The 14447-nt window shown below is 51.4% G+C and overlaps 2 pseudogenes; one reads left to right on the plus strand and one right to left on the minus strand.

Annotated features, from left to right (window-relative positions):
- The first annotated feature begins 406 nt into the window (after positions 1-406).
- Positions 407-5386, plus strand: LOC119091770 (pyruvate dehydrogenase E1 component subunit beta, mitochondrial-like; annotated as a pseudogene).
- Positions 5387-5832: 446 nt separating this feature from the next.
- LOC119092210 (4-formylbenzenesulfonate dehydrogenase TsaC1/TsaC2-like) lies at positions 5833-7130 on the minus strand (annotated as a pseudogene).
- Positions 7131-14447: the final 7317 nt, after the last annotated feature.

Here is a 14447-nt window from a genome sequence, read left to right on the forward strand (position 1 = left end):
GAAACTATATTTGGGTAGTTTGTCATATTTCAGCAATGAATCATTAAGCAACACATTTTAATGGAGCTGTTGGATATTGCTGACTCTTGGTCAGAAGCTTTAGCAAAGTCACTAGGTTGATGTTCTGGTATTCCTACCATGTTATTAGATAGTTCACTGCTGCTGAGCACAACAATTAAATGCATGCTAAATTTTGCACCAATTGGAAATAGCACTCTATATGTAAATATCAGTACTTTGTAATATTTTATGTTCATTCATGTGAATTTCACTTCATGATGTAAGTGAACAAACATGAGAAGGACTGGGCATGAGGGGAGATAGTGTTCATGTGGCTTGTATCATTTTCCATGACTTTATTTGCATGCTGCCCATTTCAGTCTCTAGTCTTGTAATTATGTGTTCCTTTTTACAGACTACACTTCCAACTGAAGAGCAGCTTTTTGTAAAATCAAAATGCTTGTTAGAGGAACCATTCATTTTCTGGTAAGTAATGGACACATGTTTTCTGATGCATTCAATTTCACTTTTATATGAGAGTAGGCATGCTATCTGTAATAGAATGTTTTAACAACTGCCATTTAAAATCAACAGAGGCTCTTGCAACAAAGGCTCAAACAACAAAAACAATGCATTGCAAGCCTTATGCTAACTTTGCACCAAGACTCATTAAAGAATCCATGTATTGTACATTCACAGTCATACTAAAACACAATTTGTGATATTTGTTGGGGCCCATGGTTTTATTCACCAGAGAATAAACACAATTTTCTTTGAAAACTGTCAAATTATACCAGACATTCAGTGGTTGATGCTACTTCCATCAACAATAATTTTATTGTGTTATGAAAATGCATGTGTACTCCACCCAACCATTTATTTTTGTCATGCAGTTTGATGTATGTGCCAACATGTAAAGATCCATTCTCTGATGCTATGGATGAAATAGGTCCAAGGTCCTCACTGTGATGTCCGGAGTATCCGTTAAAGTGGCCGGCCCTCCCGCAGCGCGGCTGCTCGCGGCCGCTCAGCACGAGCGCCACCTGCCGGGCGCAGGTGATGGTGCGCGACGCGCTGAACGGCGCCATGGACGAGGAGATGGCGCGCGACGACGCGTCTTCCTGCTGGGCGAGGAGGTGGCCCAGTACGATGGCGCCTACAAGGTGTCGCGCGGCCTCTGGAAGAAGTACGGCGACAAGCGCGTCATGGACACGCCCATCACCGAGTCCGGCTTCGCCGGCATCGCCGTCGGTGCCGCCTTCGTGAGTGCGGGAGGTAGTCGGAGGCGGCGGCCGACGCTGATCTGGGTACGCTTATGATCTGCACGGGATTTCGGGTCTGTCATGCAACAACGTTTTTGGGCAGTGGGAATCTTGAACTAGGCATATGTCTAATATGCCCAATATGCCCCACATGCCCCAAGCCTTTTTGCAGCCAGCCCTGCGAGAATGCCGTTGTATCGAATGCATTAAAAATACTTATTTGGTTGGTATCTGTGGTCTGATGGTGGTAACAACCAAATACGCCGCGTGTATTTGGCCATGTTTTTGTTAAACAGTTACTTGGCATGCCTCATCACACCACATTTCCAAAGCTGGCTATTGACACTGGCTGTATTCCTAACTATGCGTTCTTCATTTCGTGACGTGACCCTTTTCAGGCGGGGCTGCGGCCAATCTGTGAATTCATGACTTTCAACTTTTCCATGCAAGCTATCGACCAGGTGATCAACTCGGCAGCCAAGACCTACTACATGTCTGCCGGCCTGGTATGTCATCTCTCGTCTCGGAGCAATCGCCAGACTCTGCACAAACACAAGTAGCTCTTATGCTCATTGGTTGGGCAATATCTCATGTCCTTTTAGTGGTGATAGGGACGGGGAAATAGTTCGCGGAATATACAAAATGGCGATCAAGTATGGTGCCCAGCCTCGTGGGCTACACACCCCAGCTTGGTGTTCGCCACGGAGGACGGGATTGTGTTTTCTTCGTCACACCGTATTGCATGCATGGTATTACGCCTTTCAGAGAAAGAGTCGTGTAGCTCACTGCAAACCACGCTCCAACATTCAGGCGCTGTTGTGACCTGGGAGGGCCCAGGGGCCACCCTCCGGATGGTCTAAGGGTCTTAATTGTTATAGGGGCAGGTGAAAGGACCCCTTTGCCCCGGCTTGGTCACGTGCTTGGCTGTGGCTCTGTTGTGACTTCCGGTGCTGTCCTGCCGAGCTGACCACGACCATTGCCCGTCGTGCACAGATGAACGTCCCGATCGTGTTCCGCGGCCCGAACGGCGCGGCGGCCGGAGTGGCGGCGCAGCACTCGCAGTGCTTCGCTTCCTGGTACTCCAGCTGTCCCGGCCTCAAGGTCAGTGCAGGCCTCGCGGCGACTCCCAGTATTCAAGGCGTCCTGGCCTCAAGGTCAGTCCACATCTCGCGGCGATTCAGGGCACTTCAGCTGTCGTGGCCTTGAGGTCAGTCCAACCTTCGCAGTAACTTTGGACACTCCAGCTTTCTCGGCGTTAAGGCCAGCCCAGACCTCGTGGTGATTCCCAACACTCCGGCTGTCCCGTTCTTCATAAGCCGTGGAAGCCCATCCCTGCGGAGTAAGCCCATTCCTTACCTATGACATCACGACGAAAGCCCATTCCTACCTGTGACGTTACGATCCAAGCCCCACTGGACCGAGAGGCGAAGTAAGTGCGTTTGTTTATGAGTAAGTCGTCTGTGGTGGCATAGCAACACAAAACAGCGGTCGATGCGCTGTTGAAGGCATGCAGTTGGGGATGAAAGGTGTCTGGATATCTCAGTAGAGTCTGGATCGTTGCTGCCATGTCGGTTGATCGCCATTAAACCTGGGCCGGTAGCGACCAGTCGAAGTCAGGTTTAACTGACTAAAACAGGCCGTCAAAAAACTGCCGGTGGCATAAGCTGCCATAAACCACGAAATTTCAGATACTATGGCAATTACTTCTGGTTATGCAACTCTAAAACAGCTTAAAAGTACAACTAGCACATGCATATGCATGTACGATGTACAAATACGTATAATAAATGCGCACAATACGACTAATACACTTCTCAGAACAAAATGTGGCTTCCTCGACAGAAAAGATTGTGAGCTTTATCATAGGTTGACGACACTCGTTGTTTCGACGTTTGCCTGTGTTACCTATTTCCACCATATTTGCGGCCGACTCTACAGCACCAACTTGCAGTGAAGTGGACGGACTTCAATCAGTGTTGATCGTAGCCATCGTTTTCACATTTGCCAGAATCTAGTTTCATCTGGCCAAAATGCCATTCTTGCATCAGCCCACGGGTACTTCGTTCTCGCCGACCTTCCTACGCCTCTTGCGATATCTTGGCTATGGGTGCATGCAGCCCGCCTAGTGATGATAATCACGAACTTTTCTTTCGAAACCATTTTACGATCGCACCTGTGTCCTGCTGCGTTGGGCTAGCGGGCACGCCGTGCTCGTCTTCTGGCCCCGTGACAAACGGCGCTGCGCCACGGCCGCCGCAGGTCGTATCCCCGTACAGCTCTGAGGACGCCCGCGGTCTGCTCAAGTCGGCCATCCGCGACCCGGATCCGGTGGTATTTCTGGAGAACGAGCTGATGTATGGCCTGCCGTTCGAAGTGAAGGAGGAGCTGCTGAAGGACCGCGACTTCCTGGTGCCCATCGGCAAGGCCAAGATTGAGCGCGAAGGTGCGGCACAATGGCGGTGTGGCAGATGTCTATATGCAGGGGCTGAATTGTTGGAATGTCTTTTGTCTATAGCATGTTCACAGTGTGGAAGCTTTTGCGATATGTGCACAATGATCTATTTATATTTCAGAGACTCAGCAAACGGTTGTGTATTTTGCTTGGTGGCGGAGTTGATCAATGAATTGTGCCGCCGCGCAGTCTGAGCCGTGTCCATGGCAGCACCAGTGACTTGTGGGCGGTGTCATACCACGAACGTTGCATTCCCGGCCCTGCGAGGTGGCATTCGGCGCCCGCGGTGACTCGCCCCCGGCTCACAGGCTCGCACGTGACGCTGGTGGCGTTCTCGCGTCCGGTGGGCATCTGCCTGGAGGCGGCCGAGCAGCTGGCTGCCCAGGGCATCGAGTGCGAGGTGATCAACCTGCGCACGGTGCGGCCGCTCGACATGGCCACCGTCGAGAAGTCCGTCACCAAGACGCACCACTGCCTGACCGTGGAGCAGGGCTGGCCGCAGTGCGGCGTCGGCTCCGAGATCTCCGCCCGCATCATGGAGTGTGAGTTGCCGTGGCCACGGGCGCGGCGAGGCGCACCAGGCGCCCCAGCTCGCTTCAAACAGCTGCCGCGCATGGTATAGTGTCCTCGACCGTGGTTGGGGGAGTGGGGCCGGGCAGTTTCGATTGACCGTATTCTGTGCGTCATGACAAGCGGCACTGTAAATTGCAGGGTCATTATTGTTGTCCCGATCTCTTGAGTCAGTGATCATGTCCCCTTCGGGAAAACGGCTATCGCATGTTTCTCACGTAGGCTACCATCGTTAAAACTACTGGAGCAAATACCGATGTGGATAGACGAAATAGGAAGAATGGTACGAAATATGGATGTTACAGAAGACAATGTCGAACTTTCTGAACTTCTTTGGGTCATTCGTTGCTGCCATACATGTGAGCATGTTTTCATTCGTCCAATCATCTGGTCTTCAATGGCATGTCACAGTTACAGTGTACGCCTGTCCCACATGTGTACTATGTTGGTAATTCGAAAATCGTAGACATGCCTGGGGATTGCGCCTGCTGGGTTCGCGGTCTTTCTGATGCTGTGTTTTTGTTGCGCCTTTTATAATTGCATTTGATTGCGCCAAGCTGCCCTACACGGCGTGCCGTAGGCGACGTGGTCGCCCATTGACACCCTGTCATGCTTGGTGCCGACTTATCATGTTTGTGAGGCAGGTTTCCAGCGACTTCGTATAGTGTTTTCCGCGATTCCGGTGCCCGTGCGCTGCCGCTCGGTCAGTGTTCTTGAGCGCTGTCCCAGTGCGCAGAGTGCGGAGCCTGACCAGCTGGCGTGACCTGTCCCGATGCTCTCCACGCGCAGCTCCGGCCTTCTACGAGCTGGACTACCCGGTGACGCGGCTGTGCGGCGCCGACCTGCCGATGCCGTACGCCAAGAGCCTGGAGGAGGCCGCCCTGCCCACCGCCGCCGACATCGTCGCGTCAGTGAAGAAAGTCCTCAACGCGTCGTGAGCTGGACCTGCTCGAGGTTTCGGGGACGGCAGGCGTGGCCGCCTCCACCGTGAAGCGCACCCGGCCCCGGCCCCGCACAGCAGCGCTAGGCCCGTGTGGTGGTGGTACCGGTGTTACTGATCGTGTCTGAGCGTGTTTTATGTTTGGCAGAATGTACGGGGGGGGGGGGGGGGCAGAGTGTACGGGGAGACGCGGCGTACTGTCTAGTTGGCCATGCGCAACACCCAGCTTACTTCAGCGGGCCCTGAGCTTGGCGCGAACGTTTTTGACGACGAGTGGGTTTCTTCTCAGGTGGGCGCTGATGGTGCAATAGCGCGCGACCCTCATAGTGGAGCTCACTGCTTCTGACGCTCGTTCATGCGGTTGATGTGGTCATGTGGTCCGGGTCATTTGGCTCGTGATATCCGTGTTGTATACAGATCGAGTCTGCGCGTTCTGTGGTTTTCCTCAATGCCGTGATGTTCAGGATGTCCGGCACGATATAGTGGTCGTACTTGCATGAATACCGGGACCAAGTCATGGCCGTACCCGCAGCAAAAAAAAAAAAAAAACAAGAACAGATTCATCAGTCTCCAGAAACCACCACTTTGTTTCAAACCTGCGCCACGTATCAGTCTTCAGTAACCACCACCGTGTAAAACCTGCCCCACGAGTGCTGGCCATCCACAGGGTTACAAAGGCATATAAAAAACAGTGGGTCAGAATCAGGGCGTCAGAATTCCTGAACTAGTGGTTATGATTAACGGGGATTGTCTGCCGGTCGGCTGCCGTGGCAATATTGCTACCACTAACTAGCGAAGCTAGGATGAAAGGCCAGCGGGACCGTTCCCTTCCCGCGATAATTGCACATTCGCCCTTGCGTTGATTCGCTGAGCCCCGGCTAGTCTTCCACACTTCGACGCACTTTGCTGACGAACCGTGCAAGTAAACTCAAGCAATGTAGCAAACCAGAGCGTTGATGTAAATCCCGTAACAGCCGTGTTCCGCAGCAGTCCTTGGCCGTCCCGGAGTCCAGTCCTCGAGCCCCCCCCCACCCCCCCCCGCTCCGAGCCGACAGACGGGCCCGTCGACCGCAGGTGGTGACGCCGCCCAGGCCCACCCGCCCTCAGCGCGGGCCACATGGCGTGCCGGCCGCCGGTCCACGGGCAGCGAGGCGCCTGTGATGAAGGCAGCCTCATCCGACGCCAGGAACGCGATGGCGGGCAGCCACCTCGTCCGGCTGGCCGGGCCGGCCGAGCGCGTGCGTGGTGCGGCTCCGCTCCAAGAAACTGCTCGTAGGCGGCCTCGTCCAGACCGCCGCGCTTCTGCAGCTCCGTCACCGTCACGCCTGGGTTGTACGCCGTTGACGCGCACCTGGTGCGGCGCCAGCTCCAGGGCCAGGCAGCGCGTCATATGGTCCAGCGCCGCCTTGGACATGTTGTAGGGCCAGCAGGTTGGGAAAGGCGCGGATCCCGTTCACGCTGGAGACGTTGACGATGTTGCCCTGCGGCCGCCACCAGGTGCGGCACGGCCAGCATCGTCAGGTGGTACCACGGCGCGCACGTTGATGCCCATGAGGCGGTCGTATTGCTGCAGGCGACGTGGTCTCGACACTGCCCAGCTCGAGGATGCCGGCGCAGTTGACGAGCAACGTCCAGCCGGCCATACTTCTGCCACCGACTGCTCCACCAGCCGCCTCTGCATCTGGCTCACGCGTCAGGTCGCCAGTGGATGGTCAGCAGCGGCTGGCCGCGGCCCGCCTCCGCGCACTCGCTGGCCACGCGCTGCAAGTTATCGGCGCGTCGGCCCGCCAGCGCCAGTGTGGCGCCACGGCCGGCGAGCAGGCGCGCTGTGGCCGCCCCAATGCCTGATGAGGCGCCTGTCACCAACACTACTTTACTGCTGAAGGCCATCACTAAGGCTTGGTGTTCTTTTTGACCTGCAACAAGGGATCAATTACAAAAATACTACTTTCTTAATCGTAAATCTCTGATAGTTAACTGAAATTAATATCACAATTTATATAAATACAGATAGCAGACACAATTTCAGCACCCGTGTGCTGTAAATCGCGAGCACTCAGAATTTGGCTCAGAGTCAGCACTTTATCACCATATGGCGCAAGGTTGCCAGGCCACCATATGACAACGTGGATTAATTTTTGAAGGCTGGCTCCCATCCAACAGTCTTGAAATCAACGTGCGTGACTATCATGAGCAGGGCATGGACCAATATGTTACATCCCTCAATTGCCAGGTGGTGACGACACACTTGACACTACATATGGAGATTTGTTAGCAAGATATGGCATGTTACAAGACCTCGCCGGGGCAGGGTAGGGGTAAGGGTAAGAACGAAGTTTTAGAGCAGGTTTTGGAAAGTTTGGGCGGAATTTTGCAAGTAGGGCAGCTCATCTTTTTGGTGGTTATAGGGTAGCTTGTGGTACCTTGAAGCAGCCATTATGTATATCGACGCAGATTTGTTGAAGAATTGCGCAGAAGTAAAGGAAATTGTAGCAACAGATTGACATATTTCACGGCGCGACACGCATTCCTCTCACGCGTTTTAACAAGTGAGCCTCTTCACTGGCCTTCCGCCAGACTCCCTCGGACGCAGCGAGTCCTTGTATGGTGTCCGTGGCAGCGGTGGCCTTGGCTCAGCTGGCATGTCGGCGAACCTGCACGGTGGATGGATGCCGGGCCGCTTCATCGCAGCAACGGAGAGAGAGCAGTCCCGGGCCCCGCTGCTCGGCACGACCTTGCAGTGTTGTGTGATGTCATTAAGTCTTGGAAAGTCTGAACTAGAAAAAGCCAGAACTCCTAGCCAGTGAGGAACAAGCTGCAATTTTTGCCAATTTACGCAGGAAACATCTTGACTCAAACGAAATTATCTCATCCTGTACTGAGTACAAACCCCAAACAGGAGAATGAGCATGTCATGATAAGGGTCAGCAAGGAAAAAATGGATATTTAATGGAAGCCGATTGGCGTTGGTGTTGTTGTTGGGCGGTCGTCTTGATCATTGATAAACCGGCCGCACGAGGAGGAAGTGATTATCAATGGGATGCTGCAGCGATGACGTAGCGGAGGAGTGCGCTCGAATAGGCACTAGTGGGCGGCTTGCATGTGACCGATGCGGGGTCTGGCAAGCAGCACTTCCTTGGGGCGATTATCTTCATTAATTTTCGGCCAGTATTGTAATATGAGCTCGATTGTGTGCAGATGGTGATAAGCGCGTTGACCTCCATCAAACTGGAGAAAGAGACGAAAATGTAAATTGATGACTGCAATAATAGCGGAAAGGGGACGCGAGCGATGATTACATCCCAGGAACATGATACTTTGTTTTCTGTAATGAGACGCCAAGTGTTTCACCACACCTTCTCTGTATTTTAGTCTCGCACCATCAGGGACTGCAGCCCCTGACGGTGCACCTGCACTCGCTGCTCTCCCAACGGCGACTCCCCGACAGCGGGGGCCGCGAGCCGGGACCGTGCGAACGAGCCGGGACCGTGCGAACTGCGGCGGCGGCGGCGCATCTGCCGCGCGGCCGGGGCCGGCCTGCGAACCTGACCACGTGCCGTGCCCCGTCCAGCAGGGGCGCAGGACACATACAAACTGCACTACGAGCACCCCACCCTGATCCTAATGATGAACAGGTACACAATCGCACGGCCCCGGCTCGTTCGCACGGCTTCGGCTCGCGGCCCCCGCTGTCGGGGAGTCGCCGCTGGGAGAGCAGCGAGTGCAGGTGCACCGTCAGGGGCTGCAGCCCCTGACGGGGCAAGACTAAAATACGGAGAAGTTGTGGTGAAACACTTGGAGTTTCATTACATTTTCCTTCCTCATCAGCGACGCCGCTTCCATAAATATTGGCGTATCCCGTTATCTAAAGAAATACTGCGTGAGTTTGTTGAGGAAGGGAGCAGAGCGTTCCACGCATGTCGTTTATAATCGGATGGGATGAGTTACGAAGAGTGCTGAGCGCTTGTCCCGACGAATGAGAGCCTGTGCATGTGACTGTCTTTTGCATACTACCTTGATGCGAGGCGGGGCTGTTAAGATTGTTGTTAGTTCAGCCGTATGCACAGTGTTGAAATTTCACAAGCGGCTTGATTTACTGTCATTGTGATATACGAAGGCGGCTCCTGTGCAGCCATCACCCCGGCAGCCGTCAGTATAAATAAAGGTGTGTTGGTCATATTCTCCTTCGGACTGAGCGACGAGTTGCACTTCGGTTTCTGATACGTTTCGTTTTTTGTGTTTAAAAAGAAAGATTACGTTAGGTATGGGGTCACCCCAAAAGGGTCGGGGACTGGGAGTTGGGTCGTATGGATGTCCGGGAGATTACGCGTTCGTTGCGCTCGAATAACGCGAGTGTTGATCGTTGATGCTGAAGTTCCGCGTTGGTAACTGTGCGGCTGGGGCCGAGGCATGCGAGAGTGCTGTATGTGGGGTTACCAACGTGCGCTGTGACGCGTGCGTAAAATCTGAGAAGTTGTAATTTTCGTCCGTGTGGTAGGGAGGGGATATTCGTGTGCGCTAGCAGATTTGGGACCGGGGAGGTGCAAGTGCACCAGTCACTATACGGAGGGCTGCGTTCTGTATTGTCTTCAGGGTTTCGACTTATTTGGAAAAATATAAAAACGAAAAACATGATAGTCCAAGATCGGGCGTACCAGGGAGGTATAGAAGCGGAGGAGAGTGCGTCTGTCGGCCCCCCCCCCCCCCCCCACTCCCGTCCTGCTATGCATTTTATTATGTTCAGTCGTCTGGCGCACCATTGCTTAAGATCAGCAAAATGCGCATTGGAAGTGAGACAGCGATCTGATGTTATTCTAAGGTATTAAAACTGTGAACTGGAAGGATTATTTCACCATTAAGATCCAGGGGGTGGGAGGTTGAACATCATTTCGCCTAGAAAAGACAACTACCGCTGACTGTTGTGTGTTGGCTGTGTTTGAACAGAAAGCGTATGTTCGATATAAGGCGGCCCAAAAAGCTCACAGGCTCGGAGTCAGGTTACAAGGAATGTGTGGGAGATCAAATGCTCGTTGCGCTCCGGAAGCATAAAGACCAGATGTGTCACATTGTCCCAGCGGTGTCAACGCCGTCTAAATTGCTGTCTTCTTATCCTTATCGCTAGTTAGATTGTCTTGCTTCTTATCATGTTAAGCCATGCATGTTGCTACCAGCACAGCCCCTGCAGTCAGAGATCCGCCAATAAATTGAATAAATTGAAGTGCTTCAACGACAGATCTCGAGCAAAATCTTGTGCAAGTACCAAGCTTTTTATTAATACCAGTTCACGCAGTTGCTTAGAATAGGTGGACCAGCTGTAAACAGTCGCATACCAGCAATGCGCGCGGCAGCTTTTAAGTCGCGAGCTTTTATTCTTCACATAATGAAATGTTGATGCATTTTTGAAGGGAATGTTTCACGTTTGAAGATATTGAAGTAACGTGAGATATAATGAGACAAGCTCACTTATTACTATTGGCATGCTTCTAAGTCGAAAAGGTTGCTCAAGGTAAACAACTCCTCCGTTTTGAAACGACAAGCGCTTGCGCGCCTGCTTCGCTGCGCACAATGCAAATAACTTAGAACTGTTAATTATCTATTATTTGCAGTACGACATCGTATCTTGCACAACACGGATTAAAAGCCAGTTGACAGCCGTTATAGTTGGTTATTGTGCTCGCGAACACCAGATATGGATGACTCGACCATTATATTTCCATCTTATTTTCTTGGCCTTGATCGCCGCATGGATTATGAAATGGCAGGATATGAGTGACATTATTATGACGTCACGAATTTCAAGGTGACCTTGAAATACTCTCCCCCAGTCTATCATCTTGGCGGGCGTGCAGCTCAGGATTTAGACGGGTTTCAGGTCTTAAGATCGGCAGGGCTAGGAACTGCACCAGTGGTCTTAAGATGGCTATTTACTTTAAAACTCCATGAAAATGTGGAACGCTCCTGTTTAACCTATAAATTTGTTCAGTTACGTGAAAAATTAATGCAAAAGTAGGTCGTAATCGAACAACATACCAATGGACTACATTCTGCAAGGATAATCAGTTACGATGTTTTTAACGATCTGTAAATTCTCGCTTCAGCACACAAAGCCTTGTTTCCCAAAGCGCTGGATAATATTTAAAACAGAAGGCTAGTAGGAAAACGCTATACATATACATCGACTAGCCATGCGACGTCGTGGAAGCCCTATGAACAATACGCGATAACAGCATGACTTTGTTTTGCTGAGCACCTTGCTAACAAACGGCGTCACTAGCCAAGTAAGGCCGATAATTCCCCGATATTTTTTGCCTTAAGTTAACTACCATAACCTAACCTTCCGCACCTTTTTCATGCTGCCTTTTCTCATTTTTTGCACACATTGGAACATTGTTTTAGTTAAACATGACCGTCGGAAAATACACTAGACGTGGTGCAAACAATCCAAAATTATGGCCTGTTACGCACGAGTGGGTTACAGACCACGCGTAGGCACGAAGTCACCACCGGGGGCACGGTCTAAAAACCGGCATATGACACAGACAGACAAGTTCTCCGAAACGGCTTATCCGATCGCCTTGAAACCTTCACCATTCGATTACGTGTAATGAGATAAGTCACGGGGAGGCAATATTGAGTCCTGACCTGAGGTCAAACACCTCGAAAGCGCGAAGGGAAGATTTTGCATGCAAATGCAGACAACCCAAATATCAGGGCCTGCTGCACCGATCGCTGTAAAACTTTCACTACTGCATGCCCCATACCTGAATCCCTCTTGCAGTTCCAAATTTGGCGAACCTTGGTCAGGTCAAAAGTCGTCGAATTCAACGAAGTCCAAAATTCTTGCTGGCAGACAACTTATAGGTCAGAATCTGCCACGCTGATCACTGCCAAACCTTACCACCCAATACGCCATTTCCTCTTATTCTCTGTTGAAGTTGCAAGCATGGTGTCATTTATAACCCCGCGCTTTCCTTTACGATTGTTCCGAAGGAGACGTGCAACTTGGTCAGGCTGGCCCTATGAGATTGAAATTCTCCTTAGCGGAAGTGTTGTGCCGAAAATCACGCACTGAATTGTGCATGGTGTCGACACGATTAACAGAACAATGGCAGCGAACACGTGATGGTGCGTGGCTGATCATTGTGTGTGGTGTGCGAATACCGTTTTGTCGTGATTATGTACATGTCTCTTCAGCAATCTTCCGGTGGTTTCTGGTTTCAAGTCGTTCAAAAGTACGCCGAATCGAACTGAGCATAGACCGAGGTGGGCCGATTTGGTCAGTGTCCTATTGCAACAGACCAATGACCTAAGAATCCTCCTTGGGAACATGCTTTCTGCACTCTGTATATCGCTCGTCGCGGATGTACACGTCCCAGAAGCGAAAAGGGGTAAAATTGACGGAAAAGACGTCCCCGGTTTAGTCAACGGGAACCTTGAGCTCCACCGCGCCTATTGTGCGCCGCCGTGTCAACGCTTGATTCGACGATTACAGCCGTCTCAAATACACCGAATTAAATATACCTTGCACATTGTACTTTGTGTGTGTTTGCGTGCCTTTGCTCACCAAAAAAAGAAGACAACGCCATTGCATTAGCGCACATGTGTACAAATGTATCGCTGTAGCGTGCACAACCGCGAAAAAATGCCCGCGCGTTTCGGCACTACCAAAACAATTGCGTATGGCTTCATGGCACATTGCAGCTGTTAGGTGCGTCCCATCGAGAGGTAAATATTTGAAATGATCGGAGCAATCGTTCCTGAATGAGCAGTTTGCAGGCAATAATTTTGGACCTTGAGAAACTTGACGACTGTTGACCTGGCCTAGGGTTATCACAGTTGGAAATGTGAGCCCTGTAAGAGGGAATCAGTTGTGGGGCATCCTATGGTAAAGGTCTGGCAGTTATCAGTTTGGCAGGTTCTGAGCGATAAGTTGCCTGCGATCAAGAATATTGGACTTGATGAAATTTGACAACCTTTGACCCGAACCAGTCACCAATTCTAGAACTGCGAGGGAGAATCAGGTATGGGGCATCCGATAGTGAATATTTTTTAGCGATCGGTGCAGTAGGCTCTGAGATCCGAGTTGCCTGCATTTGCATGTAAAAAAATTTTCTCCGCGTTTTCGGGGTGTTTGACCTCAGGTCAGGTCTCGATGTCGCCTCCCCAATATTCACCTCATTGCACAGAATCGATTGAAGGTTTCAAGGCGACCGGAGGGGCCGTTTCGGAGCATATGCGTGTCTGCGTCATATGCCCGTTTTTGAGCCCTGCCACCACCAGGGCCGATTGGTCAAAAAGATCCGTGTAACATCGCCGGCTCTCAAACTGGAGAATGACCGCGCACAGTTTCGCAAAAGGAGTTGGGAGGAGGGGCGAACAGCAAAAAGACTTAACTCACCCTGAAAACACAAAAACGGGTTCCTGTCCGGATTGGAGACGCTCCTCGAAGCTGTGGGGTCCGGAAACCAAGTTGGTATGTGCGTGAGGGGGTGGGGCATGGGGGCGCTCAATAGGGATTCGCAAAATAATACATCCGAAAGTCCTTCAAACTACATTTGCACCGTTCAAAAGTTAAACTGGGGTGTATACTTTTACCTTTTTAAGACTGCCCGCTGCACAAATCAAGTTACTGCGACACCATAAATATTGTCAGTTCCGCCACCAGACTCCAGCACCACTCCGCGGTGCTCCGAAGGCTAGTCCGTTCTTACTACCGATCTGAAAATCGCACAGGTGAAATACACACCCAGATGACCTTCTAAATACATGACAAATTTATGTCCTTAAGGGCCCAAAGATACTTCTTCAGATGCGTCATCATTTCTGTCCGCCAGTGTGTCACCGCCGAAGGTCAGCCGTGGGCTCGGGGCGAGGCAGACGTCACGGGGCCAATGGAGAGTGCAGCGCCGAGTGTGGAGGTTTTTGTTGCTAAATTTGCAAGTGTGCATGTTCAAAACTACATGACACAATGTTTTATCACTTAATCACTTTGGTTGAATGCTTAACAGTTCTAAACAACACATGGGTGGCTACAGCACTGCAAATTTTTAACCTTTTTTAGTACGGGCTTTCAACATCACGAACCATTTATCAACCATTTCCCCCCCCCCCCCCGACCTCCACCCATTGTCGAAGCCCTGGCCGAACGACTGCAGTGCACGTGAATCAGAGCATTCATCTGATATGAAACACCACATTGCCCACCGTCACACCGCTTCCAGAA

This window comes from Pollicipes pollicipes, unplaced genomic scaffold (assembly GCF_011947565.3).
Source record: "Pollicipes pollicipes isolate AB1234 unplaced genomic scaffold, Ppol_2.1 Scaffold_3447;HRSCAF=4054_pilon_pilon_pilon, whole genome shotgun sequence".
Lineage (NCBI taxonomy): Eukaryota > Metazoa > Arthropoda > Thecostraca > Pollicipedomorpha > Pollicipedidae > Pollicipes > Pollicipes pollicipes.